This window comes from Phoca vitulina, unplaced genomic scaffold (assembly GCF_004348235.1).
Source record: "Phoca vitulina isolate PV1807 unplaced genomic scaffold, GSC_HSeal_1.0 scaffold8, whole genome shotgun sequence".
NCBI classification, from domain to species: domain Eukaryota; kingdom Metazoa; phylum Chordata; class Mammalia; order Carnivora; family Phocidae; genus Phoca; species Phoca vitulina.
In genome coordinates, this window is record NW_022589711.1 from 60266007 (window position 1) to 60292270 (window position 26264).

The following is a 26264-nucleotide window of genomic DNA, read 5'->3' on the forward strand; positions in this document are numbered from 1 at the left end:
CATTCAGCCTAACCAAGAATTAAAAGTTACAAAAATGTCATTTTTATATACTTTTAAACTATATACTTTACTTTTATATTATTTTAGTGCCCAAAGGCTGAAATCGTTGGCATTATACTTTGCTTCTCTACTTCTGTGTCTTGTCTATCATGGCTTTCTCCATTTCTAATAAAAAGTTAGCCTCCAATTTAGCATACATAAATGTCCACATTGCTCATACAACCCCATTGCTAGTATTAAAGGAAATTTGAATGCTATTATTACACAGCTATGTATCTTTTAAAGGCAGTTACTCAGCACCGGCGCACAAATCAACAAATTTGCCAACTACGAAGTTTACTTTTATTTAACAAAACACGATAATCCTTCCAGAATTGGGTATGCCACATCCACACACCAAAACAAAAATCTGACTTGCAGAAAGCGGAAATACTCTGGATGTGGTGGGAGAAGTACTATATTTTATCCATAGGTAGCATTTGGAGAGGGATAAGCAGGAAAAACTTTTGGCAGGTATGTTTGGCATTAGGGGCAGGGCCAAGAAGTTTTCTTAATGGAGGCCCCAGTCTGGCTTTTTTTCTGAGACAGTAGTCTGTGCCTATCCCTCCTTTCCCATTCAAGTTCACAGTGGGGCTTTGAGCTCTATTTGAAACCCCTGGGACCAATGGAGAAGTAGCCGGCAGCAACAACAAGCAACCTCACCCCAAAGCAGCGGCAGGAATGAGATATCCATCTGTTACCTCTCCTGGGCCCTGAGCAACACCCGGGGCCCTAAGGCTGTGGCCACACTGCTCTCTGGTGATGGTTAACTCTGGGACTTTTGGTAGCATTTAGGTTGGGAATGCAGCCTGCCACATGGTTACCTTTTCACAGGTTCAAGGTGGGCTGCAGCCAGGATCTGAGCTTAGAGAGCTGTAGGATCACACCTGAAGCTGGAGTTATTCTTCACCACTCAGGGAGATTGGGATTGGTGGGGAGCAGCCAAGGGAGGAGCTATTGTGATGGTGGAGGACCGGAGCAAGGAGGGCGTAAGAATCCCCTGGGACCCCGATGGAAGACAGAAGGGACCTGAAAGGGGAGGGCCGAATCTCTAGCGAGTACCCTGGAGAGGGCCTGAACTGGTGATGATGCTGTTTTCATTTCTTTCAATTGTTTTTTTTCCCCTGGGACCTAAGGAGTGTCTATAAAAAAAAAAAACAAAAACAAAACAAAACAAAAACAAAACAACAACAACAAAAAACACCCAAGTTGTGGGCACATCTATTGTCTTTAGGGCCGCACTCTGAGACTAAATGTTCCATTCACACATAGTCGTGGAAACGCTCCAAGAATGGCAAGCTTCCTCTTATCTTTTGTGAGAGGATTCACCATGGACAAGGGCAGCCATCATTTCAATGCGTGTTATTGAGGCCCTACTATGTGCTAGGAGCTATATTTGCCACTATATCGTTCAAAGGAGATGGGGCAATTGAAGTCTGTTTCACCTGAAGGAAATAGAAGAATTAACTTCTGGATGTCGTCCCTGTGCATCCACCATTATGTTTACGTTCTGTGGCTGAAGTGTGGCCTGGCGTGCACCATGCTCACTGGTAGGCGTGTAGACATTTTGGAATAGAAAAGGTTTCCTTGATATTCATCGATGTGGAGGGGATTACCTGGGGAAGACTTGGAGACCTAACTGTTCCATAGAGTCTGTTCCAAATATCACAGATCAGAAAATGTTTCATCAATATTTTGAAATTGATCAAACTGGGGATGTTCAGTTTTGCAAACCTCCCAAAGGACCAACATATGAAACCAGAAAGGTATTTTATTAATTTACAATGAGAAATAAAACCTTTAGGGATCAGGGAGCCTACTCTTCCGTTTTGCTTCCACTCACTGTCTGAACTGAAACCCCAGAAGAATCTAAACTATTAGCTGATACCTTGAGGAGTGTAGGCTTAGAAGAGGAGGTACTTAAGAGAGACTTACATTTAATGGCATTACGTTAAGAGAGCCCAAACATGAATTTCTGCTCTAAGGAAATACCTACTAGGCAGAGCAGGTACTGAGTAGAAGCTGGCTTGGTTCCCTTTCCTTAAGACACAAATTAACTGGGCTCTGCAAATGTTACACTGTGAATCTCATTTTCCTATATTTTGTGGCAGATCACGTCTCTCTACTTTTCTCACCTTCACTATACTAATTAGGTGGCAGGCTGTTTTGTTTCTGTAAGGTGCATCTCAGTGTTGATTTTTGGTTTAACATCCAGAGGGCAATCTTACTTCCTATTCTTCGGGAATATCTCCTTACCCATGTGCTACTTATAGGGGTGATTACGGAACATCTAGCTATTATTTATTTTGACATCATTTCCAGTTTCACATTGGTTTCAAAAATGGAAGAAATAAAAAGCATGGAGATAGAGTGCATCATTAACAAGCTAGGTTTAAACTTAGGATTTCCTAATGCTGAACCCTTTGATAAATTCACTAGTTTTTGAAAGTTGATTATATGTTATTATTGCTATTCTAATTAGTATGCTTATTTAATTGGGCACTAAGGTGCCAATTAAAAGAAGAAGAGTCTATCGTAAAGTAGGGAAAACAACTGATGTAAATTTCCTAGAAGTAAAATCCATGGGAGATATAAAATATTCTGTAAAATCACAGTCACCTGTGCATTCTCTCACTGTGTGTCTCGGTACAAAAGATTGCTACACCATTCAGAATAGATAAGCAAAAATCCCTGTCAGTTTTAAATCAACTCTAGTCAATTTGATTGCTTAAAACTGAGAACCCCAATGAGTACACAAGGTCTAGCCTACAGCCAGGTCCCGCCAGCTACTCTCTGAATGCTTTCTTCAGAGCCTCCTCCTCTTCTTGCTCTTCTGGACTAGGCCAGAACCACGGTTCAGCTTGGAAAGTTAGTTTCTCAGGAAAGCAGGCCTTACACTGACTTGTTTCTGGATGTCCACACGACTGGTTGTTAAATCCTCTGGGTTTTCTGATGGAAACAAAAACAGAAACAAAACCGGGGGGGGGGGGGGGGGCGGGGGGGCGGAATGTCATCATATATTCAAACCCTCAGGGAAGCTTCTTTCTCAAAACAGTACTCCTTGCTCCCATCCTCAAGAAACCCAGTGTACTAATTACTGTTGGCTAACTAAATAGATTTTTTCAGAAGAACTGGTTTTTAAAGAACTTTTAACTTATATCCACACTATTTTTTTTTCCTAAATAGGAATGTATAAAGGCAAATAGTTTTGTTATTCAAAGCAAATTCCTGACCCCAAGTTGAGTGATATAATTGAGTGTACTAAGATTCAGGATTGTTCCTGGATTAACATTTCTTTTTGTAGTGTTAAATTCATATTTTAAAGTCATACGTTTTTAAAATACTAAAAATAATGATTGGATACTCCTTTTATCATAAGATTTAAGGTATGTAAACTCACTGAATTTTCCGAACAACCTTCTGTTGTGGTTAAAGTATAATCAGTCCAACTTTACAAAGAAGTAAATTAAAATCAGAAATATTTATATCTACTCCTAGGAAGCCAGTGAGAAGTGAGAATTCACCGGATTCTGAAATTGCCTGCTCCTGTTGTATAGTTATATTGTTCAGATATGCCTTTTTTTTTTTTTAAAGATTTTATTTATTTATTCATTAGAGACAGAGAGAGAGAGGCAGAGGGAGAAGCAGGCTCCCAAGGAGCAGGGAGCCCGATGCGGGACTCGATCCCAGGACCCTGAGATCATGACCTGAGCCGAAGGCAGACGCTTAACCATCTAAGCCACCCAGGCGCCCCAGACATGCCTTTTAATAGTTCGAGAAAAATATCTCTTCAACCCAAGAGGAACTACAGTTAGTAAACAAATACATGGGAAATAATGTTCATCCTTGATAGTAATTAAAAAAATGCCAGTGAAAGCAACTTTAAAATAGTATTTTACATCTATTAAAATAGCAAAAAAGTATAGCTTTTTATTATAACAACTGTTAACGTTGAAGTGAAATTATGTATTCATTCTTGATGGCCCTGTAAGTTACCACAGTCCTTTTAGAAAGGAGTATGGCAATAAAGAACGACTGACATAAATAAAATTAAGCCCTTTGTTCCATTGAGGAATTTATTCCAAGAAAATAATTCAAAAGAAATAAAAAGATGAGTACATTCATTATCTCTTTATTCACAACAAGACATTGTTACAAAGTAAATAATCAATATTAGTGGTATAGATTAAAATTTTGGTGGATTGTCTTTAAAAACTAGGGACTACATTTTTTTCATCAACCTTAACTGAAAATAAGCATCTATTTCATGATATAAATGTGTAGCACACAGACTCCAGACAATCCAGCAACTGACAGTGGTGAGAGATGATTGATTCTGCAATAATGTCAAACTTATAAAATTTAATTATTAAAATTTTAATGAAAGTATAGTTTCAAAAATTGATGGTCCTATTGTGACCTGTATACCTCAGAATGACCAATAGTAATGAGGGAAGTTTTCTCGTTTACAATATGATAGCCAATAAATTAGGAAGAAATAGTAGAATTAGAATATCACTATATAGGCTTTGCTCAGTAATGGCTGCCTGCATTCCAGGGAGACAACTGGATACATACTTTCTGATGGTACCATACAAATACCTATGGGGTAGTTTTGTCCTCCACCAACAATAAATCAATAAATCAATAAATAAAGATAAAAAAATCTAAAAAATGATCATCTTAGATTTTAATTTATAGAAAATACACAGGCTAGAGGAATGTGTTCAATGAGTTCATGGATATTCAATCAGCAAAATCTAGGCAGTGAGGCCATTTGTGGGACCGTGACTTTTCTTCAACATTAAATGCAAGGAAAAAAAAAAGATCCAGGAGGAAATTTATAGATTAAAGAAAAAAGCCCTCAAGATACATATATATCAGTTAATAACAATATAGGGACCTTGTTTGTATCTGGATTTGAACAAACTGTTTTTAAAAAAGGCTTTAGGGGCACCTGGGTGGCTCAGTCAATTAAGCAGCTGCCTTCAGCTCAGGTCATGATCTCAGGGTCCTGGGATCCAGCCCCGCGTCCAGCCCCGCCTCGGGCTCCCTGCTGGGCAGGGAGTCTGCTTCTCCCTCTCCCTCTGCTCCTCCCCCCCTGCTCACTCTCTCTCTCTCTCTAAATAAATAAATTAAAAAAAAAAAAAAGGCATTTAAAAAGGAAAATATAAGCACCAGGTATTAATAGTATTAAGGAATTTTTTTCTGATTTGGGAGGGACTTATAATACCGAGGCTATTTTAAAAGGGAAGTCCTTTTTTTTTTAAAGATGCATATTGAAGTATATGTAGAAGAAATGGTATGATATCTTGGATTTACTTCAAATAATCCAGAGTTTCTTCAAATAGAACTCACATCAATTTAGTTATGTGCCTGAAGCCTGTGGAATGGTGCACATGTGCTCCAAACCTTTCCATTTATAAATATATTTATTCCTTTGAAGAACCTTATCTTTTTTCACCAGAGCTTATTGAGAGCTTATTTCTGCTTCATGGATTTCGTCTAGCTTCCCCTACTACTTCAATAACACATGAACTATTTCCCACATTTGTTTCTTAAAAAAAAAAAAAAAAAAAACCTGAGCAGAAATTCTGTTATTAAAATGTAGTCCTGCCCTGGCATCCTCAACATAAAAGGCAAATCATAGAATCTGAGACCAATTAAACCCATTAATACTTATCAGATGTATATGACGGATTAAGCATGGAGTGTGATTGAGAGAGATTAAAAATAAATTCTCTGTTTTGAGAAATTGGTCATTCACTTGGGGGAGAACATCATGTGGAAATCACTGTAACAATAATGAACATATATTGACCTCTTACTCTGTGCCCAGTACTGAGCTAAGTGCTTTACATGCATTTAATGTTAATCCTTATAATGACTTCATGAAGTAGGTACTATTATTATTATTATTATTATTATTATTATTATTATTCTTTCTTTTTTATTTCTAAAATACAAGTGTACAATCTCAAGATAACATACTCAGCGTCACCCAGAGAGATTAGCCTAAAAGGGCCTGAACCCCAGGTCTCTGTGAAACAGAAGCCGATGCTATGCACAGTTACACAAAACTAGTAGTAGTCTATTCAGTGAGATTTACTCTGAACCTTCACTGTGCAAAGAATGTATAGTGAACAGTGTCTATATAGATACTGCCACATTCATGGTATGATGGTTAATCTTATGTGTCAACTTGACTGGGCCATGGGATGACCAGGTATTTGGCCAAACATTATTCTGGGTGTTTCTGAAGGGTGTTTTTGGATGAGATTAACATTTTTCATCGGTAAAGAAGATTGTTCTCCAGGATGTGAGTGGGCCTCATCTAATCTGTTGAAGGCCTGATTAGAGCAAAGACTGATCCTTCCCCAGATAGGAGGGAATTCTTCAACAGACTACCTTTGGACTTCATCTGCACAATCAGCTCTCATGGGTCTCTGCCTGTCAGCCCACACTGTAGATTTGGACTCACCAGTCTTCATAATCACATGAGCCAATTTCTTATAAGTCTCTTTCTCTCTGGAGAATCCTAATACAAATATATTTCAAAAAACCCAAATAGAAGCAGTGTTTAAATTACCACCAGATTTGGTAACACTGACCCCAGGATTTTATATGAAAGTAGTCTTGTCTTCCAGTGAATTATGTTCCTGAAAATGTGCTTCTAAAAGTCATGAACAGATTCCTACTTGCGATATTTGATTCTTTCTTAGGGAAAGACTAGAGGAAACAAGTTTTAGTCTTGTCATCACCATTTCCCCCCCCAAAAAAATTATTCCATTGGTAGAAATATTGACCTTATATTGGTCTTGTACTTCTAATTTATGGAATAAGGTTATTAGTAATTCAATACATATTGGCAGCTCCCATGCCAGGCACTGAAAATCCACAGATAAAATAGTTCCTGATCCCCAGGGGTTTATAATCTTAGTAAGGAGCCAGATAAGCTAAAACCATTACACTATGATGATATCTACTGTATTGGAGGTGTGTCCCAACAGAAATGGCTGTGAAGAAGTAGTGCCTAAATGTTCAAGAGACTCAAGAAAACATCGCAGAATAATAGTTTTAAAAATTAAAAATGTATTTTGTTAGGTCATCACAGACTGATTCGCCTTTCAGATCTTTATTTAAGGCAAGATCTACATTACATCAACATAAAAGGACTCCTGATCCTACTTTTTTTCTTGCTGAATGTCCTTCCGAACCTAGTTCTACAGTTATTAAGGAGTCTAACTTAATACCTGCAGGGGAGTCATGTTTTCCTATTCAATTTCATTTTTTTCTCTTTCTGTCTTCTAGAAAATCCTGGAAGATGGGTTTCAGAGCAGCATTATGCTAAATGAAATTATGCATGTCCAAAATGGAGTTGCAACCCTTTTTCTCTCATATACTCCAGCTCAATAATGTCACTCTCTGACTTCACTAGCAGAAAGAATGATTCATTTCCCCATTGGTTTTCTACCCTCAAATGCAATTAAGGATTTTGAAATTGTTTAAAATAATTAACAATAAACTCTCCTACTTTCCTTCCTTTGCAGGATTAATTTTCCTCGTGAGCCATCCCTGGGAATTCATACTTAAAAGCTAGATCTTCGTTGACATTAATGAGACAAATATTAGTTTACAAGCAGCCCTTTATGTCTATTTGTTCAATCAAAAACAAATTTAATTATGGCATTGCATGCTGCAACTTAGACAATGCTCTCAAATTAGACCCTTTGCCAACTTGTGTCTCCTAGTACCTTTCTTGATCTAATTAGAATTTTTATATTAGAATACATTTTCGCATCTATTGACAAGAGAGTAGAAAATAATGGTCAGATTTTAGGCATACTTCTATGATTTAAAACTGACCTTATTTTATATATTTATATATAGATAAGATCTAGAGAGTTTAGGTTAGGTGTATGTCATTATCATAGAAGGGTTTCTGGCCCTTGCTCCCTCCCCTTCCCTCACAGAATGGCATTCTGAATGATAACACTAAGAAAGGAGGAAACATTTTGAGCTGAGACAGATTTGTAACTTCCTCGCCAGGAATATACCAACTAGGAAGCATATCTGTGGGAGGCATGATGGCATAGGTATATCTTGTTGAGGGTGGAGTGGTGGCATGAAGCCAAGTTCAGTTTGTTTCATGCAGGCATCAGTGGCCAAAGGGGATCTGATTTGAAGGGGGAAGAGCAGGAAGCACTAGTTCTAGATGTTCTGGGGCCGAAGATTGTAAAGCCAAGAGGTGCATTTGTGATGAGGTGAGGCATACCATGGGTCAGCCCTGGAAACAGAGCGTGCAGCAGCCAGGAGATAGTGAACTCCCCAGCCAGTTTGCTGAGGTCCGGGGCTGGGCTCTGATCCACAGAGGTTCAGGAGGGAGGTGTGATCAGGCACCAAGGACCAGCTGTGAACCTTGGTTGGTTTTGGTGAAACTAGATAGGAATAGAGGATCCTTGGTGCTCACGTGGTGTCCAGGATTCACTTTCATCACGGGGAGCTCAGAGGAGCAGATGAGCATTATCACCAGGGGAAGAACAGGTAGGAATTAAGCTGGGGCTGGGGAAGGATAAAGGTTTCAGCTAGTTGTGAGGGAGTTCACAGCTGGAGTCCAGTCCTACTGGAAGTGGCCTGACAACTAAGAACCAGGGACTCGCAAGGGAGGCCAATGAGTCAGGATGACCATACTGGAGAGATGCCTATCAATATTTCCCAAAGTCCCATGTAACATTTCCACTTACCTCTCGTTGTCCAGAATTTAGGCACCTGCCCGCAATTAGCTTCAAAAGGTTGGGAAACAGTCTTTTAGTCCAAGTAACAGTGCTCCCAGATAAAAATTGAGATTCTGTTAAGGAAGAAGAGAATTGATATAGGGAGGCAATCACCACTTTCTACCACAATCCCCACATCCTCTGTAAGAGCATTGTCTTTTTCTTTTAAATCTGGACTCTGCCACTTGCCAGTAGTATGACCAAGAGCAAGTTAATGAATTTATCTAAATCTCTTTTTATTTTATTTCATTTTTTTGAGTTTATCTAAATCTCAGTCTTAGTATCTACCAAATGGTCATATCACCACTTTGTTCACGGGTTTGTGAAGATGAAATAAAATTAACATATGTAGATGTTACTAAATACATGTCGGTTTCCCTTGTCATAAAGCTGGTTCTGCTTTTCTCTTGACCATTTCCCTTTACCATTTTCCTGGTATTATTTTGATTCCTTGATCAAGATTGGCCTGGGGGATCATCTTACCCAGATCTTATCCATGAAGACAAGGAAGCAGACTCATCCAATGCAATTCCTCTCAGGTCCTATACCCTCAGGGGATGGAGTTGGTACTATAATAAAACACATCACTTGAATTATTGCTATTTAACAATTATAGGTTTCATGAAAATTTTAAAGAAATTGACCAATTTGGGTCTATTTGGGTTAGAGTTTATCAAAAATAGTTCTATTTTTTTGTTTCTGTACTAAGTGAGGTCCACAGTTTATACTTCAATACTTGCTGCCTTACAATAAGACATTTATGGCGGTGTGTTTTTCTTGTCATATGACTGTCAGCTGTTAGACCTCATTATAATTATAGACTTGTTCTTTGGCTCCAGCTCTTGTTTGCTAGGGCAATGTGAACTTTAGATTAGATATGAACTCTTTGCTAAACTCGGTGGTTGAAAAGGTCCCTTCAGAAAGGTAGTACTTGATTTTCCTCCTTTTGACCTCTTTGCATTTTCTTTCTTGTCTTGGTAACCATAGAAATAACTAGGAGAGGGGAAGTTGGTCCAGATCCATGCCTGTACTGCATGGAAGGCAATAGTTGCACTAGTGCTTTGTCAATGATGATTTGACAGAAAAGGTGAAGGGCTGAATCTTGATCAGCAGCTCTTCTGGCTTTTGAAGGAGTATGGGAGACAGAGGGAAAGTGAAGGGCTTACTGTACCTGCCCTCTTCTCTCTGCTCTCACCATTAAATGCACTCCCAAATCCCAGGGGATTCACTTTTCCCTTATAGGTCACTGATGCCCACCCCCGTTTGGGTGGACTCATGTGTCCTTACCTCCTTCTGTTGATCTGTCTGATCTTCTTTCCTCTTTCAAGGTATATACAAGTCAGTGTAAGCTTTGGGATTACAAAATCTCTTATGAACCAGTATACCTGATCCTCATTTTCCTGTTCTGTCAAATGGTAATAAAACCTGCTTCTCAGAGTTATTTTGAGGATTAAAGAAAAAGATGTATCTACTGTACATTTCTAAGCATAAAGTAGGAATTTTGTAAATGTTCGTTTATTTCCCTACATATTAACATTTCTCCTTTGACCATGTCCATGTTCTTTTTACCTCTAAAACTTTACTTCTCAAAATGTGGTCCCAGGACCAGCAATATTGGAAATGCCAAATCTTAAGCCCCACCTCAGACCTACCTACTGAATCAGACTGCATTTTCACAACATCCTTAGATGTTTCATATACATGTTAAAGTTTGAGAAGCACTGCTGTAAAACAAAGACTCCTCTTTTTATCGTTTTCCCAAGAGGGAAAGAATAATGGGCACCCCTGGTTTCATGCCTACCCCGTGTCAGCTGCTGTTTTTTGTTTTTTTAAAGATTTTATTTATTTGACAGAGAGAGACACAGTGAGAGAGGGAACACAAGCAGGGAGGAGTGGGAGAGGGAGAAGCAGGCTTCCCGCAGAGCAGGGAGCCTGACGCGGGGCTTGATCCCAGGACCCTGGGATCATGACCTGAGCCGAAGGCAGACACTTAATGACTGAGCCACCCAGGCGCCCCAAGGTGCTGGTTTTTTGAGTGCTGTTTCCCTTATCGTCACTTTGTGAGGCTGGCACTGTCGTCTCCCCTGACTTGTGAGGAAATAGAGATGAAGGGAAGGTAACTGCCCAGCCCAAGAGCAATGAGGAATGGACAGGCGAGACTCAAACTCACGTCTTTTTGCCCATTTTGCACTACTTCAAAACCACACAAGCCTACTGGCTGTTATTGCTGGAGGGGAAGACAAAAGTGGGGAAAAAAAGTAGAAAATGAAAACAAAACAAAACAAGAGACATGAAAATATTAAAGATAACCTTGAGTTTGATGACATCGGTAGAGAACTGCTTCCTTGATGACCTGTTCCAGCTGTCCTCAATTCTTTTCCAGGTTCCTTGCCCTTGATTTGATATTGACATACATTTTGGCACCTGATAAAAGCTGATAAATATCCCATAAATGTGAAGTGGTTATTTATTTTTCAGCCTATAATGTATCAGCTGATCGCGGCATCAAACCCAGCATGTGATTGTATTCATGAGTTTTATTTTCAGATGTGTTTTTCTCTCTCAACTAGATTATGAGATTTTTAGGGTAAGACAGCCTGCCCCTTCCTTCCTTTTTCTCTGCTTCCCTTCCTCCCTCTCTTCCTTCCATGTTTCCTTCTTTCTTCCTTCTTAATGGTAAAAATATCATAGTATTTATGTTTCTGGAATGAGAGATAAAATTTAATTTCAGGTGATTTAATAGTTTTAGTTTATCTGCAATTAACAGATTATGTGTTATTATTAATGCTTCTCTTGATTTGAGCAAGGGATCCATGCTGATCAATATAATTTTAGATCAAGAGACAGTATCTTATATCTGGTCTTATGCACTAATCTCGATGTCTTAAATTTCTTATTATGTTAATAAACTCCCTAACTATGACTTCTGAAATTTAAAAAGGCATGAAAACAGTAACTAACTGAAATATTTCATTTTCCAATGTAGATTTTAATAATGACACCAATGATTCCATATAGGTCAAAATAAATAAAATATAAAAATTGACCCATGTAGAATATACCTTACATTCTTCTGTAATGTTATTAAGCAATAAGAAGTATGTTGGAAACAAAAACTGGATTTTTAATCTTTTGGAAGGATCTTTCTTAGAAGCCAATATTTTACCTTTATAACATTCTTAAATAAGTCTCTTGAAAAGCCCATGATATATACTGTAAATACAGATGTATTCCATATTTGAGCTATCATAGTTAATACACTGTATCAATTTACCAATTTTTCCATACTTTGAAGTTTAATTCACTAGACAACATTCCCCAACCAGTCAGAACTGGAATGATAACTGCTCCCAGTAATTTTTTTTAAGATTTTATTTATTTATTTGACAGAGAGGGAGCGAGCACAAGTAGGGGGAGCAGCAGGGAGAGGGAGAGGGAGAAGAAGACTCCCCTCTGAGTGGGAAGCCCGATGCGGGGCTCAGTCCCAGGACCCTGGGATCATGACCTCAGCCGAAGGCAGATGCTTAATGACTAAGCCACCCAGACACTCCTTTCAGTAATTTTTAAAAACCTCTCCATTCCACTTATTTATTTAAACTTGTTAAGATATAATTCTGTAAGAGGGAATGGTTATCTGAAATTCTCTCTTAAAAAAAAAAAAGATTTTATTTATTTATTTTGAGAGAGAGAGAGAGCAGGAGCAGAGTAGGAGCAGAAGGAGAGGGAGAAGCTGACTCCCCGCTGAGCAAGGAGCCCAACACGGGACTCGATTCCAGGGCCCTGAGATCATGACCTGGGCCGAAGGCAGATGTTTAACCGTTGCGTTGTGGAATTTTCTCTTTTACTTCAGCTCCTGGAGGCATTTCAAACTTTACACTGAGCCACCCAGGCGCCCCTGAATTTATTTCTCCTGGTCACCAAAACTGTGTCTGTGAAAGTCAGGTGATGCTATCCATCCATTCCAGATGCCTATCTGTTACTGGAATGAATTTCAGGTCACAAACAGCTGTGCAGGAAATATCACATTTCTTTATTTTCCCTAAACCAACTGAAATCTGACCTTGCCCACATCCTGCAGAACAGGCAGAGAATTCACTCACCGTCTGGTTTGGCTCTGGCCACAGGACTGTGCTAAGTTTCCGGGGAGATACTGACTGTCTGATCAGTGACCAGTGGCCCACCCTGGTTTCTGCTGGCAGGCCTGTGTCTCGTCAGCATGGTCTGAGGGCTAAGGCGCTTCTGGACCATGCCTGGGGGAGCAGAATTTTGGGGGACTCTTCTGGCCCCTGTGCATAGGGTCTGTCCTCCTTAGGAGCACTATAAATCCTTCCCTCGGAGGTCTTGCTTCATCCGGTGGACTCTGCCATCGGCTGTGCCACAGGTCTCAGGAACTCCACAGAACCCACCGACCTCTGTCCCCTGTCTAATCTCTCAGAAACTCAGCTCACGGCTCTCTTTTCTGATTTTAAAAATGCTTTTCTCTCTCTTCTTCCCCTCCAAGACATCCGGGGTTATGTCTTCTATGGACTTAGGTTTTTCAAAAGACCAGAAGAACTTCTGACTTCCTATGTACATGTTTTCAGCTTGGTAAAAATTCCCAAGGCAGGAAGTTACAAAAGACTTTCCTTCTTACTTGAAACTGAAAGAGGAGAGAACAGGAACAATGGGGAAATCATAATTTAAAAAAATTATGACACAGATCTATACCAGTCCTTCAAAGAGTTTTTACCTTGGGAATTTCATGAAGACAATAAAGGCATTTATGTTTGATTAAATCTACTCTGGAATGAAAGTTCTATATAGTTTGTTGTAAACTACATTAAAGATAAATATACAATTCTGGTGTAAATTTCCAGTGCTTCCTGAAACTGGGAAGAATCTGTAGACCAGGTTTAGGTCTGCTCTGTGTTGCGTTGTGGAATTTTCTCTTTTACTTCAGCTCCTGGAGGCATTTCAAACTTTACACACACACACACACACACACACACACACACACACACACACATATATCAGATCTTGTTTTTGTTGCATGGATTCAATATTTTATCTTGTTTCTTTGAAGGTACTAATCATAGTTTTTTTGAAATTTGTTTGTACCCTGCAGTATTCTCTAGCATAGGAAACTATGTTTAAAATATATGCATTATCCAAATAGATGATTATATTTTGGGGTTTATATTTTACATTTTATTTTAGGTCTGTATTTTAAGTGTATTAAATAAATACCAATGTATAGATTGATTTAAAGGTATTTAACCAGATAACTTAAAGGTAAAAAAATCATCTTAAAAGGATAATATGCTATTTTTCCAGAGTAAACTAATGAAAAATAATTTTATGCAAATGATGTGCTCCTCAGATGTATGATATAGAATTTTTTAAATTATATTTTAAAAGTATTAGGATATGTGGGTAAAACCATTCTTGGAAACTTGTTTTGGAAAGTGAAGAGTTGATTGAGAATTTATCTCTTTACACCATGATGAGATGGTTAATAATATGGGCTTAGAAATCCCACTGCGGTGTTTGAATCCTGCCTTCACAACTTCTGTGGGATGTTGAACAAATTACTTAATCTCTCAGAACTTCCATAAAATGAGGATAATAATAGTGTCTTCTTCACAGGGTTGTTGTGGGGACAGAATGAAAGAATACATGTAAAGAAAGTACTTAGAACTCTGCCTGACGTATTCAGTACTCAGTAAATGCTAGCTATTATTACTATTTTTTATAGAAAGAGGTACCACTGTAAATGATTACAGTATGTAATCCATCCTACCAATTATTTATGGATAACTATTACTTATTCTTTTGCTAAAAAGTATTGTATATGATATTTTTGACATATTTGCTTCTCATAATACTGAAACTTCAGAAAATTCACCATGTGTTATACAGTGTGATTGCCTTGAAGAGCTATTAAGTGTGATCTCAATCATCAGAGTGGAAAAGCCTTACTATAGAATCACATGGAACTCTGCTACGAGACTCTCATGCCCATCTACCCCCTAAACACCCACAGACTCACATATCTAGCAAAAGGTACTGCTTGCCTCGATGTTTGCATGCAAGAACAAACAAGAAATCTGTCTCTGCAATAAAATGTTAACTTTTCCTGCCAACATAGGTATTTATTTTGGGTGGGGGAGAACATCATTTGGTAAGCACGCATTAGAATTTTACCTTTTCCTGAAGGTACTGTATTTTAACTCAGCATTGTCAATCTTTGTGATGTATTTTCTTCCTTCTTTAATATTTGTACTAGTCACAGTGGTACCTAACTACAAATTAAGTACTGTTTGACTGACTACTACATGCCTGTGCTTTCTTTGTTTTAACTGGCAACAACCCTATAAGCTGGATACTCATTATTCCTATTTTAGAGATGAGGCACAAAAGTTTGAGTAACTTGCATAAAGTTAATAGCTAGTGAGTGGTGGATCCAGGATTTGAACCAGACAGCTCTAGCACCAACTCATTTTACTACTATTCCAAACTATACACTAAGGTATGTATCTGTGAGTTAAATGTAACACTCTACAAAATGCCTCAATAGGGTTTGCATTTGTCATGGAGTTGATTTTAAATCAAGTGAAAAATCAGAAGTGTGACTCTGAGACTATGTTACAATGAACTTTTATAACATTTTTATAAAATATTTTATATAGCGATATACTTTATCCAGTTAACATAGATTTTGTTCTTTAAGCTCTTAAGTTGGTTCTTTAAAGGAGAAAAAAACGTTTCTATAATGAAGTTCACTTTGTCAAGGAAGGTGTTGAATGAGACTGTGAAAATAATAAAAATGGCACCTTATATTTGTCTCGTTTTATTTTTAAAATGTTTATAGGTGTCGAATTTGCTATTACAGGAGGAGCAATTCTTTACTTTGCAAAAAAGATTCAGCATTTTCTAAGAATTACATTATCACATTCATTTAACTAATGAATTCCCTAAAGCTTTACAAATATTATCCACTCTCCTCTGGCAACAGAAAGGGGGAAAAATATGTCCCTGAGTACTGGCTTCAGGAATGTTGGGCTGATAGGGAAAAGTTTACTCTCTTGTTAATTTCAAGGAGCTTTTAAAAACAAATGGTGTGGACATTACTTATTGATTTATATAGGAATTAGTCTTATCCTTTGCTTCATGAATCAGAACTCCATTTGGTGGAAAACTTTGTCCCGGGAAGCTGAGGCCTGATGAAAAATCTCCATGGTGCTCACTTTGATATCTCAAGCCATCTATATAGATTTGAGATGGTAAAAACATCTCTTTATTTGATGCTTGAGTTCCCTTTACAATTATCCTTGGCAGAGGTCTGTACTGCTCTCCTGTCCTTAGTAGTAAAATGAGTTGGTGCTAGAGCTAACTGGTTCAAATCCTGGATCCACCACTCACTAGCTATTAACTTTATGCAAAAGACAGGAGAGCAGTACAGACCTTTGTAGAATAGCCCTACAAACACGTGGGTGCTCATTTCTTCTCAAGGCAGCCCCTAAGTCCTTCCTCTGTTCTTTACTTTCTCCCTTTTCCCCTCACTTCCTCCCTCTTTCTTTTTTACCAGCGCCTGTAACATCCACCCATTAGTTTTTTATCCTTCCTTTGGGGCCACACAAAACAAATCCACCCACTCCTCAGACTGATAGTCTTACAACTAACTAGAGGCAATTATTACCTTTATTCACATCCCTCCACCCAAGATTAAAGAATCACTTTATATTAAAGTGGACAGATTTCAAGCTTTCTTCAGAAATGGGAAGGTCATCCTCCTCCACCAAGCATGCAGCTTTGTTGGGCGGGGTGGGGGGGATGCACATGGAGCCGTGAGAGAGGAAGGGGACACCTGCCTAGCCAGCTGGATCAGCTGAATCAACCCTGGCGATCAGTGAGGTGACAGATGTCCAGCCAGATCACCTTTACATTGTGTTTCTAATCCTTACAACCTTGTCAGGTGAGTTAATGATAGCTAATACTCACACAGCCTTTACCATCAACTCATCTAGATATGGTGGACCCAAGTAAAGCCCTTTTAATAGTGGTTGACACATAGTAACATTCAATGTTACCTGTTTTTATCTTCTTGTACTTCTGCAAGCTTCTGGAGAATTTTTGACTTGACTACAGTATTCTACATTTCTCTTTTTTCCTTTTTTTTCTTCTGCATTTTAAACCTGAAAGAATTAAAGAGGAAACATTAGGCTCCTTTTATAAGTTCACTATTTCTCCTGGCTTTGTATTAACCACATATTTTGATCCTTAAAGTCATTCAAAAGGATGATCAAGGATCAAGGAGGAAAGCCTGCAGTTTTCAAAAACTTCACGTTATTCTAGGCCAGGCCTTCCTTTGCACAGTTCTTTGAGGTCTGTTTCTTCTGTGGAAGAAGCACTATCCCACATAAGGAGAATGGCACCTAAAAGTTGAGTTTCATCTCTAATAGGAGAACACGAAAAACGCAGCTCTAGTTTGCTTTTCATATATTAAAATTCATTTTGGAAAAAAAAAACCCACTTTTTTTTCAGCTTAATGAAAGGGAAGGAGAGTTGATGCCCTTGGTGATCAAGTGTGGGGTGGCTGGTGTCAGCTGCCACTGCAGCCCGAGAACTGGTTTATGTAGGCATAGGATACTATATTTTAACACAGCATTACCCTTTTGCCCCCATAAGCAACAGCTCAGATATTCTGGCCAATCTCCTTGGGCTCACACTTCTTTGAACTAGTCTAGGTGGTTAGACAAACCTTGGCAGTAGGATACTTGTAGTTGTTGATCTGGAATTCTCCCCTTTGGGAAAGGAGGTGCTCTGCAATGAAGAGTGCCTGGTCAGATTTAGGGGGTATGAGAAGAAACTTGCTGGAAGGACACCTGGGATTTGATTCTTGGGTGCTATACCCCCTCACCCCCTGCAGTCCCAGGTGGAGCTGGAAGCTTTTCTTATCCTGAATATGACTGGATCAGTTTCCCAACTCCTGTTTTTCTCTTTGGCTTTTCTACCTTATAACTTCAGCCTGACATAGTGTGGGTTAAGCTGCCTTCCAAAGCACACAAGTTTATCCCTATTCACAAAATGTCAGAGCCAGAAGCAGAGCTGGAAATATATTTAGTGAAGATTTTAGTAAGATATATTTACATGGCTCACTGTCACCTCCACGGGTAAAGTTATTGCTAGCCATTTCAGTGTAGGAAACATATTCCTATTAACCTCTGTGCTGACTGACACCCAGAACTCTCCACCTGGAAGTACAGGGCCAGATTCTTACCACGAGATGTGTGTGTTCCACAGAGACCAGTACCATAGGCAGTGTGTTATGGAGGTGCAACAAGTGTTAAAATATAAAGAGCCAGAAGCTAGTCTGTGGAAAAAATTTGCCAAATATTATACATCATAAATAGAAAAATATTTGATGATAGGGCTTTCCACAAATTTAACAGCATCTGAAATATTTACATGACATTACTGAAGATGAGCTGCAAAGCTGAAATAAGTGTTGCAATGTATCAGTGATAAAAGGCAAAAAGCCTCAGCAAGCCTAGAGGAAATACTGAATTGTCACTCTACTTTTTAGTAGGAAATATTACAAAACAATTGTCAAATGAAGAGCTGATTGAAGAGTACACAGCCAAAAATGTACCACACAAGTATTATAGAGAGGTGCCAGGCAGTTAATTAATTAACATATCGTTGCTTTTCAGATCTTGTGATTTTGTGACATGTCAACTTTTCAAATTTGTGATTAGTTGTAATTTATCTTCTCATTCTAAATAAATATTTATATACACAGCTGTTTTTTCCATCTTTACCAATCTTTTGGTTAAGTGTCCACAATCTGACAATAGACACAGTCTCCTACTTCTGATTTTTGAGTGATACTCTGTTTGGTCAGGCTTGTAGTCAATAAGTGTTAGTTGAGTGGATAAAATAATAAATCACTGCAATCTGGATGGTTGGGTGGATCAAAAAAGGGTGGACTAACCTTGGGTAGAATTTGAAGAGATGATGGGGTAGTGGCATTAGTAAAAATGTAGAGATAGGAAGACTATGGCGATATCAGAGGATAACAAATACTTAAGATTGGTTCAAAAAAGTTTAGGGTACCTGGGTGGCTCAGTCGGTTAAGTGTCTGCCTTCAGCTCAGGTCATGATCCCAGGGTCCTGGGATCGAGTCCTGCATTGGGCTCCTTGCTCAGCGGGGAGCCTGCTTCTCCCTCTCCTTTTGCCTCTCCCCCTGCTTGTGCTCTCTCTCTCTGTCAAATAAATAAATAAGAATCTTTTTAAAAAATTGTAACTATGTGAGGTAATGGATATGTTAACTAACCTTATTGTGGTAATCATTTTGCAATATATACCTGTATAAAATCACTATGTTGTACACCTCAAATTTACGCAGTGTTATATGTCAATTATATCTCAATAAAGCTGGAAAAAAAGACTGGCTCAAGGAAAAGGCTTGTGTTGAATAAGTGGTGAAAAAATAGGAAAGGAAGTTTTAAGCCACATTAAGGGACAAGAATCTAGAATGTCGGATTAAGGGAATTTTACTTTATTATATAGTCATGAGAGTGTATTGGACAACTTCTGCCTTTGCCCACCGAAAACCCATTGCCTCATCTTGCAGTAGCACCCTTATTTGTCTTTCTTTCTTTTCTTTTCTTTTCTTTTTTTTTAAGAGAGAGTGGGGAGGAGCAGAGAGAAAGGGAGAGAGAGAATTCCAAGCAGGCTCCATGCCCAGCACAGAGCCTGACACGGGGCTCCATCTCATGACCCTGAGATCATGACCTGAGATGAAACCAAGAGTCGGACACTCAGCCAACTGAGCCACTCAAGCAGCCATTAGCACCCTTATTTTCTACAGGAACCATGCTTTTCCCACTCTGAATCTATGTAGGTTGGGTGGCTTCACATCACCCGGGGATCTAAGGTTGCAGTCAGTGTTAGGACTTCTGTTGGAGAATTAAGAAAGCGTACTCCCTTTCTGCTAATGATGCTACATATCTTCAGTAGAAGCCTGCAGGAGGTGGTGGCTATTTTGTCACACTTAGGGAGAGTGTGCTCAAGAGTGCAGTGAACCCATAGCCAAGAGATGAAGGTAGAAAGATTCCTAATGACAATGCTTGAGTACCTAGGTTCAATCGTGCTTGAAAGTAGAGACCCTTGGCCTTTTTGGTTAGATGTGCACCAATACATTTCTTTTGTCAGTTTGAACTGGGTTTGTTACTTGCAACTGAAAGGCAACAAATGTTTGTGAACAGGGTATGAAGATTTGTCTAGTAGCAGATGGGGTACAGAAGTCAAAGATGCTGGCAGTGGAAGTAGAAAGGAAAGGAAAGAGGAGTATGGAGGAATAATTAAGAGGGCTTGGTACCTAGAACCGGAAGATGGAGCAAAAATGACTGGAAATTTGAGATGCAGTGAATGATGGTACCATGGACAGAAATTTGTGAGTCAGAAAGAAAAACCATAGTCCCTTAACTCCCTCAGAGGTAAATACATTTATTCCTAGGCTTTGAGTTGGAGCTGATGATAGGAAAATCCAGTGGAAATATTTAGGAGGTAGTTAAAAGGTAGAATTAAATTAAGCCTCAGGAGAAAACTCAGGATCCAAGATCTAAGAAGTAAATGGGCTGCCCATATGTAACCATGTGATAAGCTGCAGGGGGAGGTAAGTCTGAAACAGTAAAATGAGCAATGGGCTGATGGACAGCGATGCCAAAAGGAACAGGGCCAGGAAGGAATCAGGCCTTTTGCGCCCTGCCAGATATCTAGTCTCCCCTGCGAGAGTTCAGGAAGCGAAGTTTGTGAAACGGGGACATGCCGCTTGGATAGGCACAGGTACTAATTTTTACAAGTGCCCTGCAAGGCTAGAATTGAGCAGTTGAAGACCTGAGGGTGTGGGTGAGATTTCTGCAGGTGTGGTTCAAGGGATGAAAGTGGTGAAGAACAAGGAAAATAGAGACAGGAGGACTGATTAGAAAACTGTTTTGGGATGCAAAGAGAACCTCCGCAAAAGGGGATAGTGAGCAGTGGAGAACGGCAGAGATGAGGTGAACATCACTGGAGAATGCAGATTCACAAGAACTCTGGAGGCGAACTAGATTAAAGTGAGTGGATGATACAAAAGTGGGGGCAGTGGCTGGAGACCAAAAGACTGGCAGGGAAAAGAAGGTCAGGAGCAGGGTAGTTTACTAATGGAGGAGCTTAGCCAAGGTTTTTTGTTTGCTTTGTTTTATGACTAGGACAGAGGAGGCTTGTTTCAGAGGATAGACAGAAGAGAAGGGCCAGTGAATTTGAAGGGAGTGAAGATGTCAGAGAGAAAGAGGGTTCAATTGAAGGAGGGAGGTAAGATCAACAGTGGCAGAGAGAGCAGATGGGAAAGGAAGCAATACATCCCCTGTCTGAGACTGGGGGAGAGGATGAAAGAAAAGGTGTAAAGAGAGATGCTTGCAGGCAGAATGAGAGGAGATGAGGCATCTATCATGTGTTTCCAGGATCGATAAGACAGTAACATGAGGTGTCTACTGCATTCAACAGGGGCTGTGAATCAAGTTACAGACAGGATGTCCAAATTGCTTCTCTCCCCATGAGACTTCACAGAAGATTATGTTACTGTAAACTGCTGTTTAAGCTAGGAAAAAAAAGGATACACAGTCTGCCACATACCTTAGCTTTTAGTTTTCAGTGAAAATGGGGCAATTGTCTGTCTTGTCATGACAAGAGGTAGATAATGCAATCTCATCATGACATGATACATACCATTTGCCATCACTTATATGAAGTAAAAGTACAGATGTAATTGGAGGTGCCATACATTTCACAACTGTGTGCTGTGGAATATCTCCTTTCTCTGGGAGGATCCCAGAGAAGCCAGTTTTCGAGTTTGGTGGCTGTGGCTTACTTTGGTGAGTAATAATCCTTGACAATAAGAAGAAAGACCTGCTATGAATCAGAGGCAGAGCCAGGAAGTAGTCTATCCTTGATTCTTACTATCAGATCAAACTACCCAACACCAGAAGAACCGGTGAAACCTGCTGGGCAGGAACCAGTCATTGTGTCTTCTCTGATAAAAGTTGCTGCATTCCCCCCCCCCCCCCCCCCCCCCCCCCCTCCCTTTGACAAAATCAGGCTACTCTTCAAGACATTGCCCTTTGCCCTGAAAAGGTAGCTGTGCCAATCATGTGATGGTGGTGATGGCTCCCACCCAAGTCCTCCTTTTTAGAAATAGTCATTTGTCATGCAGGCCCCTCTAACCCTGTCCCTTCCTGGCACCTGCTGTGCTCCTGGACACACCCCTCCTTGCATCTATGTAAGAAAATAAAAAGCACAGGTGGTGGCAGGACTGGGCGAGCAGGTGAGAAAAGCAGGGCAGGACTCTCTTATTAAGACTTGCTTAGTTAATGTGAGTTACTTCAAAGAAGTGTGAGCCCAAGGAAGTTGGCTACAAAGTCCAAGCTGATGCTCATAGGGCAAAAGAGTGCGGGAAAACATAATTTTTTCTTGCAAAATAAGTAGCTGGAACCACATCAGTATCATGGACTATTGATGATGTAATGGAGTTGGATTGTATGACTAGGATAGAGGAGATTCCCCAGAGTCAAGGAGCCTAATAAATGTGCAACTTGTGGATCTCTGGTGGGATGAGGCAACACTCCCGAATGGGTGTTTGGAAATGCAAAGGGGTGTTTTTGGTTGTCACAATGATTGGGTGTGTTACTGGTGTTTAGTGGGGGTGGGGGGCAGGGATGCTGAATGTCCTGTGCTGACTGCACGGGCCGGGCTGTACAACACAAAGAATGATCTCATCAAACATGCTGATATCACCTCGTTGAAACAATGAGTCATAGATACCAGAGAATGCTTAATCATGGCATTAGACTTCACGGCTTTTAATTTAATGAATCAGATTCTTTGAAAACAGAATCCTATTAAGTTGGGTGTTTCAGACATTGATGAATTTCAATGCCATTTTTTTTTTTAAGATTTTATTTATTTGAGAGAGAGAAAGAGAGCACAAGAGGGGGTAGGGTCAGAGGGAGAAGCAGACTCCCCGCTGAGCAGGGAGCCTGATGTGGGACTCGATCCCGGGACTCTGGGATCATAACCTGAGCCGAAGGCAGTCGCTTAACCAACTGATCCACCCAGGCGCCCTCAATGCCATTTTCAAATATGAAGGATGAGTACCAAGGGATGACCCTGCAGTCAGTGGAGAATGAATAAAGTTGTTTGGATCTTCAAAATAAGATGTAAATGGAAAAAGGGGTGGGGAATTAGTGTTTCATGGGTATAGAGTTCAATTTTGCGAGATGAAAAAGTTCTAGGGATCTGTGGCATAACACTGTGAACATACTTAACACTGTTGAATTATACACTTAGAAAAGGTTACGATGGTAAATATAATGGTTTTTGTTTGTTTGTTTGTTTTGGTTTTTTACCACAAGAAAGAACATCAGCAAAATAAGGGGGGGGGGAGATATAAATGGCTTGGAAATTGATCAGGCCCCTCATTTTAAGCCTTTGAAACAGAACTTCCATATAGCAGGGTGAGACGTAGGCAGGTCAAGGAGTAGGAGAAGTTTGTATTTAGGGTTCTGAGCATCAACCTCTACCTTTTTCCCATCAGGAATCTTCTCTGCTATAATTCCTTAGCCATAATTCCTTAGTTTGGCACAGTGTGTCATAGTTGAGCAATCCTTTGCACTTAACATTGTCTCACTTGCCTTCCTTGATTCCTCCCTTCCCCTTGTGCACCACCTCTCCTCTGCCGTTCAGCCTCACCCAAGGCTAAGCCATCGTCATCTCTCTGTTGACTTCAATAATAGCCTTCAATCTAGTCTCCTAGGTCCCTGCTGCCTCTTTTCTCCACTCTGATCCATTCTCCTCCAACCAGCCATAAAGATCTCTTTTAACAATTATTCAGATCATGTCACTCCTTAGCTTGAGACCCTCTAATATCCTCGCCCCCCCACCCCACTTCGGATTCAAACTTAAAACCACTTTATGTGCCTCTCTCCTTCCTCGTTTCTACCTCTTGACACTTGTCCACTGTGCTCCAGCTGCCTTGGCCTTCCTTCGCTTCCTCGGACACGCTCAGTTCATTTCTACTTTGGGACCTTTGCACTTACTGTTCCCTTTGCCTGGAAGGCTTAAATGGTTGTTTCTCATACTTCAGGTCTCTGATTGAATGTTGCCTTTTCCAGATTCCTTCCTGGTTCCCCTCCCCCCTGCTCATCTAAAATATCCTCCCTCCTTCTAGTCACTCTGTTTACTTAATGACAGTTACTTCAAAGAAGTGTGAGCCCAAGGAAGTTGGCTACAAAGTACAAGCTGATGCTTGTAGGGCAAAAGAGCATGGGAAAACATAATTTTTTTCTTGCAAAATAAGTACTGGAACCATGTTGGTATCATGGACTATTGATAACATAATGGAGTTGGATCATACGAGGTAAGTTACAATACTTACCTCAGTCGGAAATTATCCTGTTTATTTGTTCACATTTTATTTTGTATTTTCCTCTATTAGGAAATAAGCTTTGTGAGGGCAGGGTCTTACCTATGTTGTTCACCATTTTATTACTAGCATTCAGAATAGTACCTTTCACATGTTACATGTTCCACAAATATTTGTTCAATGGATGAATAAATGGCTGAATAAATTTTCATAACAGTCCTGTGAGACAAGCAGAGGAAATATTCTCAATCTTATTTCACGAGTATATTCTACAGAGTATCTGTACTTGCCAAGGTCACATCAGTGGTGGGGCCAGGGTAGAGTCCAGGTCTTTCTAAGTCCCCTGTGCTGCATCCTTTCAGGTAGTTCATGAGCAGTTAATCCTAACCATCTTAGAGGATGGAAGAGGGAGGAAGTGGGCACTTGGAGAGATTACCAGTCACACTAAATGTATATTCCTATTTACAAACTTGTAGCCATAGGTAGAAAAGAGGGAGGGCTCCCTGCCAGCATGTTCCATCTCTCCTATCTTCCTACTAAACCCACGCATAGCATGGCTGCAGAAGGCAGGAGAGCGTGGTAGTTCGTGGTAGGGGCTTTGGATGGAGGTAAACCTGAGTTCCACTCCGAATTCTACTACTTAGCAGCTGTGTCTTTAGACAAATCAGTTATCCTTTCTGAGTTATCCTTTCTTGGGCTCACACTTCTTTGAAGTAACTGTCATTAAGTAAAGAGAGTGAGTAGAAGGAGGGAGGATATTTTAGATGAGCAGGGGGGAGGGGAACCAGGAAGGAATCTGGAAAAGGCAACATTCAATCAGAGACCTGAAGTATGAGAAACAACCATTTAAGCCTTCCAGGCAGAGGGAACAGTAAGTGCAAAGGTCCCAAAGTAGAAATGAACTGAGCGTGTCCGAGGAAGCGAAGGAAGGCCAAGGCAGCTGGAGCACAGCGGACAAGTGTCAAGAGGTAGAAACAAGGAGAGAGGCACATAAAGTGGTTTTAAGTTTGAATCCAAAGTGTTGGGTGGGGGGCGAGGATATTAGAGGGTCTCAAGCTAAGGAGTGACATGATCTGAATAATTGTTAAAAGAGATCTTTATGGCTGAATAAAGGGTATGGTGTGAAGATGTTATGAAGATAGGATTGAACAGGCTTACAAGAAATTTAGCTTTCCAACACCTCTTTCCTCCACCTGTGGACGTGGAGGGGAAGTTAATTCCTACCGCTTAGAATTGACAAGCTCTCAATGATCATTCAGTCAAACTACTTAATTTGTACTTTGAGGAACTCAAGACCAGAGAAAGTGGTGACTTGTCTAGGTTCCCTTGGGCAGGAGAGGTGGGATTAGAAATGGAAATGGAACCTAAATGGACTGACTTTTGTTTGTGACTCTTTCAACTCACTGCTGACATCACCAGGCATGGAAATATCAGATTTCCACCTGCTCTTTTCCTTGGCCAAAGCACACAACAGAAGTCAGGAGATTCCCCTGGCAGATAGGATTGCACAGATAGGGACAGGGACTGAGGCATCCTGGTGCCCTCCCACAACCTGTTACTGGCTTCATGACTTGGGCCCATCACTTCCTCTTACGGAGTCTTAGTTCCACCACCTAGAACATGGGGATGATAATAGTACCTACCTCTTATGGTTGCCTTAAGGATTAAATAAAATAACCCACATAAAATTGTCTGAAACATAGGAAACAAAATAGATCTATTTCTAAATTTGTATTAAAAGTGATTTGAATATATGCACCCTTATGTTTATTGCACCTTTATTTACAATAGCCAAGATTTGGAGGTGACCCAAGTGTCCATCAATAGATGAATAGGTAAGGAAGTGTTTGCATGCACACATGCGTGCGCGCGCGCGCACACACACACACACACACACACACACAGGAATATTATGCAGCCATAAAAAATGAGATCACCATTTGTGACAACATGGATGGAGGATATAATGCTAAGTGAAATAAGTAAGACTAAGAAAGACAAATATATGA

At 40.0% G+C, this 26264-nt stretch overlaps 1 long non-coding RNA gene across 1 annotated transcript; it reads right to left on the bottom strand.

Moving 5' to 3' along the window:
- Positions 1–1169: 1169 nt before the first annotated feature.
- LOC116634025 lies at positions 1170–16972 on the bottom strand. The gene is made up of 5 exons (XR_004299825.1): positions 16883–16972; positions 11124–11247; positions 9297–9382; positions 8784–8887; positions 1170–2988 (listed from the first exon to the last, which is right to left on the bottom strand). It is a non-coding gene; the product is annotated as an uncharacterized LOC116634025 (long non-coding RNA).
- Positions 16973–26264: the final 9292 nt, after the last annotated feature.